Here is a 6,006-nt window from a genome sequence, read left to right on the forward strand (position 1 = left end):
CTGCATTGTTTGCCTTTTTCAAATTTTTGATATTTTGACTTTTCCTTTGATTTTGAAATTTTTGATACTTTTCATATTTGCTTTTTTTCAAAAATTTCTAGGAGAAGGAAAATATCTTTAAAACAACATCTCTATTTTTAAATGAGCTTTAGGAAACTGATTAGAATGTATATTTTGTTGCTTCTGTATCACATTAAATTAAGGTTATTGTAAAGTCTTGAATAAATCAATTTATTCTTTTTGTAAAATTTGGTCTATTTGAGTCATTTTACAATATGATTTCCTTAGTGTTGAGGGCTAACGCTCTGAGGAAACTCATTTAATAACTAATGTTAAATTATTCTTCAATAAATTTTAAATGATTAACTAGCATGATCAATTAACTAGTTGATCGATTTTTTCCTGATTAGTTTTCCAAATAAGATCATTGCAATATTAACAAAAGAATTATGTTTGTGATGTTTGTTTCTACACTTATCAATTTTATAATTAATAATTATAATGATGGTAATGACATCAAACTGTTAAAAATGAGACTGAAATAAGTCTAATTTAATTTGTAGACAACTTTTCAACAACAATATACAGGCAGAAAAAACAAGTAAAGAAACGAAGATCACAGGCCAAGTTGCCATTGAATGTTCTGTTGTGTACTAATCATAAGAAAACACTAAGTCAGAAAAAGAAGAAAAAAAAGGGGTCCATTTCAGAGAAAATGTTGACATTTCCCCCAGATCAGTGGGCTTTCTTAAGACTTTGTTTTATAAAATAGAAATAACCAAATTTCCCGTCCCCAACTATAGCCTTGCCGCCTTTTAGAGTACATCAGTCTTGCTTTCCATTACTGTCAGAAGTTTGACATCTGTAAATCCTGATCAAAGTCACTGGGATTAGGGAGAGGAAGAGGGAGAAGATGGGGACGGAGTGAAAGACAAAGAAAAAGAAAAGAAAAAAGATCTTAAGTCTATAGCAAAGATTACGTAGATTTGAAAATAAACAAGATTTGTCATAATTTAATTCAGAGTCTGCCCTATTTGTTTCTGTAAATACTTGAGGCTGTCCTGTGCCTAGTAATATGCTATTATTACTATTTTCAAAACTCTTTACTCACCAAGTCCCTGTGTAGCTAGAAGTGCAAGTCTTATTATACCTACTTTACAGATGAAGACTGTGAATAAATACAGAAAAAACTGTAGACAGAAACAATAAAGGCATTGCTTCTGCTGCAGAAGGAATTTGTACTTCTGAAATACAAGTGATATATACAGTTTTTCAGCCAAATCACTGACCATTGGAAATATAGGTAAGCACTTAACTTTCCAGATACACTGCTGAGAACAAAGGTGTTTAAATAAATACCTTTAATCTTTGGGTAATAACGGTGAATCCTTTCTTATGATGACTAGGTTAAATACCTTTCCACAAGTTGTCCAGTCAAAGCCGGTCTTGCATTTAAGCTCAACATTTTGATTAAGGTTCCTCCAAAGGTGACCATCAATATGCTGTAACACAAAGGGCAATATCATTTTGCAGCTGAAATTTAATGTACTAAATTTGCATCATGTGTTAAGATTTGCTAAGAATTTCATATATATTGTAAAAGGCAATATTGCTTTGTTTATTGAGAGAAGGTTTAAATCCAGGAAGACTTGAGGTAGGTCTAGTCTTTCCTGTGCTTCAGAATATATATGCATATATGTATGTCTCTTGGCAAATCATCCAACCTCTTATTACCACTCAGGGGCAGCTAGGTGGTGCAGTGGATAGAGCACCAGTGCAGGAGTCAGAAGGACCTGAGTTCAAATCTCACCTCAGACACTTGACACTCACTAGCTGTGTGACCTTGGGCAAGTCACTTAACCCCAATTGCCTCATCCTGGGTCATCTCCAGTCATCCTGATGAATATCTGGTCACTGGATTCAGATGGCTCTGGAAGAGAAATGAGGCTGGTGATCTGCTTAGCCCTCCCTCACTCAAAACAAAGTCAAATGCAAGTCATGTCATTATTTCTCTGATGGCATGGTCTTCCTTGGCAACGAAGGACAATCACACACAGAATATTACCACTCTAGGCCAGAAATATCAAACTGATGTAACTGGAACAGAATAAAACAAAATTGGGAGATATTTAACAAAATTCTTTTTAAAATACTGTGAAACAGATAATAATGCATTTTTAAACTGTCAATATGAAATCCCTAGGGATCATTACCTATGAATTAGTGACACCAGTTTCAATTTAAGTTTGACACCATTTCTTTGGTGTGGAAAAAAGCTATAAATTGCAGAAAGGATGCCAAACTCCATTGGTCAATAGGGTTCCTCACCCAGAAGTTTTCTACAAAAATGAAATCATTGATCCCAGCCCTATCCTTTAAAAATATTATCTTTTTTGAATCACAAGCTGTGGAAGATCACTACCCTAGGATGTTACTATAATCAAATATATTACTATTACTACATATTACTATATTATATATTATATACTATATTGTATTACTATGTATATGCTATATTATTATAATAAAACATATTACTATTCCTACCCTAGGATATTACTATAATCAAATATATCCCCTTGCAAATTGCTTTGCTCCAAATCTCTCCCTTATCATAGTACCACTGATCCTTTTTTTTTTTTTACCTCAAATTCCCACCATTCTTTTCATTCCTCTAAGACAATCAAAGCAGGGCAGATCAGCCCTAAAAAGTCCACATGGCACGCTGCAGAAAGCCATGGATTTGGAGTCAGAAGCCCTGTGTCTAAAGTCAAGACTCTCCTATTTATTACTTCCATGTCCTTGGGCAAATCACTTAATCTTTTTGCACCTCAGTTTTCTCAGTTGTTGAAAGAGGGGAGTGGGTTAATTGATCTCTAAGATGCTTTCAACTCTAAATCCTTTGAATTAAAGCTATTTTTCATCCAAGAAAGAATGAAAGGATCTGTTTCAGGCAAATCCCACTGTACCAACCCCTTACTTACTTCCCTCTCCCCCAAGGAGTGTGCTGGTAAATGTTTGACAAGACATTTTAACATTTAATCTGCATTGTTAACTTTTCCTCCATCATTTTCTTACGTCTAAGCAATAAACAAAGGAATAAATTAAGCCCCGATTTGTAGAATTTGTCCATTTCCAAAACCTGTACATACGTAAGAATTCTGCTTCCCAGAAAAATAAGGTTAAAATTAGTCTCCAGGGTATTCTGAGGGGGAATATAAATCACAAAAGGGCAACAAGCAGCCTTGGGATAGAAGCTTTGCCCCAGTGATCTTTGTGTTTTGCTTTGGTTGGTTTTTATTTTCTTTTGAAAGAAGCATATCACAGGTTAATATAGGATGAATCTCAAGCATTTTTGGCACCAGCTCCTTCTCTCTCCTTACTTACCTCCTTGTCTCACTCACTGCCCAGCAAAGGGCAGGACTCAAAATGGTCTGTCACTGTACCATAAAGATATCTTAGGCTTTCTCATCACCCTCAGGTAGAATGAGTGAGTGAAACATGGTAGGAGCAAACCCTAAGAGGCGATGGACAATCTATGGAAATACCTAGAGAAACCATAGAATTTCATAATGGGAAGGGAACTCAGCAGTCATCTAGCCCAGAGGTGTTAAACCTGCAGGCTGATGGCCTCTGTAAAACTCCCAAGAGAGACCAGAACCATATTAAAATGTAACCGGGGAAGTTTTAATAAAATAAATAAATAATGCAATGCAACGTAGATAATGTTCATTTGAGATTTTCTAAGTTGATATGTGGGGATCTGTTTCTGTTTAAGTTTGACACTACTGATCTAGTCAACCCATACTTAGAAAAAGATTCCCCATCACAAGAAGTTACCAACCAATATCTTCTTAAGCACCTATAATAAGAGTGAATTTACTACCTCCAAAGAAAATCCTTTCTACTTTTGAACACTTTTATTGTTAATAAGTTTTCTTCTTGATATCAAGGTTATATTTAGATTTTACAATTTCTGCTTACTGTGACTAGTTCTGCCCTTTGGGACAAAATGGAATTAAGGATTAGAAGTGAATCCGTGATTTCACTGACATAGGGAACTGGCATAAGAGGGAATGTCTTCTGTCAATACAAGTCAGCACCCTAGAGAACTGAGAAGCTAAATGACTTGCCCAGTGTCATTTAGCCAGCACATATCAGACAAGAAATCCTTGGGCTCAGGTCTTCTTGGCTCCAAGGTACCTAGTTCTTTATCTACTGGGTAAGTACCAATTCATCTTCCACATGTGTGTTCCCTGAATTCTCTCTTCTACTGGTTACACATCCCCCATTCCTTTAACCTGTCCTCTCATGGCATAGACTCAGGTACATTGACATTCTAATTTCCTTTCTCTGAGTACTCTTCAGCTTACCAAATGTCACTCCTAAAATGTGGAACTGAATACAATGCTCCAGTGTTAGTGTGACCAAGGCAATCTACAGAAGAACTTGTTCAGGCATTTTCAGTCATTTCCAACTCTTCATGACCCTATTTGGGGTTTTCGTGGCAAAGATAATGGCTTTCTTCTCCAGTTCATTTTATGAATGAGGAAATTGAGGCAAACAGGTTAAGTGACTTGTCCAAAGTCACTCAGCTACTAAGTATCTGAGGCCAGATTTGAACTCAGGAAGATGAGTCTTCCTGACATCAGGCCCATAACCCTATTTTTTTCACCACCAAGATTCCATAAGGACTATTATATCTTTACTTCTGGAAGCAATGCCTTTCTTAATAAAGATCAAATTAGTTTTATGTTTGGGGAGGGGGGGGCCATCATGTTATACTATTTACTCATGTTGAATTTGGAATTCACTAAAACTGCTATATCTATATACATCTATATCTATATCTATATCTATATATATATGTTTAACTATGCCCCTCCTATCTCATATCTCTAAAGTCTATTTTTTATCCAAAATAAAGAACATTACATTTGTGTCTATTAAGTTTCAACTTAATAAATTCCAACATTCCAAAATTTCAACCTGTCAAAATCTTTTAGAACCTGATCATCTAGTGTGTTAGCTATCCCTCCTAGCTTTTGTCATCTGCAACTTTGATAGACATGCTATCATATATTTCTCAAGACCTTAATAAGAATGTAAAGCAGCACAGTGCCAAGCACAGATGACCAGGTCATCTTCCTGGTGACTTTCTGCCAGGTTAATACCATAGAGTTAATAAATTCATGGCTATTCAACCAATTATGTATCCAACTAATGTTTCAAGGCTTAGCCACAAGTCTCCATCTTTTCCACAAGTATAACATGAGATACTTTACCTACTGCTCTATTTAAATGTATTCCCCTTAAGAAAAGAAGATTATTCTACCATGATGTGTTCTTAATGAAACCATATTTACTCTTGGCCATCACCTCTTCCTTTTCTAGTATTTCATTATCACCTCTTTAGTAAAGTAGTCTAGAAATTAGTCGGGAATTAAATCCAGCTCACTGACCTATTTGTACCCTATTCTCTTTTTTGAAATTCAGGACATTTGCCTTTGTCCGATCCCATGGTTATGTTATCCTTTCCCCATGACCTTTTAAGTATCATTGGATATTACTCAGTGATCACATCCTTCAGTACTTTCAGTGCCCCCGGATTGTAGTTCATCTGGGTCAGGGGACATGAATTTATCAAGGTGTTCTCTTACAATCTTCTTAACTACCTTGGTATAAACTACCTATTATTCTTTTTTATTCTATCCATTACATTTCAAAGATAATTGGGCCTTGGGGGATGGATGGGATTTAAATAGGTAGTTTTAAGGATAAGGAGGAAGGAAAAATCATTGGAAAGTAGGAAGGAGATAGGGGGGATTTATGGAAGCACATGTACATACAATAGCAACTATTCATTTCCTACTAGGTATTTCCATGTTAATGTTCGCAATATTTCATTTAGAACTTTGCATGATTATGCCTTTTGATGAATTCTTCCCACACCACATGAATTTCTTTTTAAAGGATAATTGCACTATTTATCTGCCTGTAATGAGA

Source organism: Notamacropus eugenii, chromosome 6 (genome assembly GCF_028372415.1).
Source record: "Notamacropus eugenii isolate mMacEug1 chromosome 6, mMacEug1.pri_v2, whole genome shotgun sequence".
NCBI classification, from domain to species: domain Eukaryota; kingdom Metazoa; phylum Chordata; class Mammalia; order Diprotodontia; family Macropodidae; genus Notamacropus; species Notamacropus eugenii.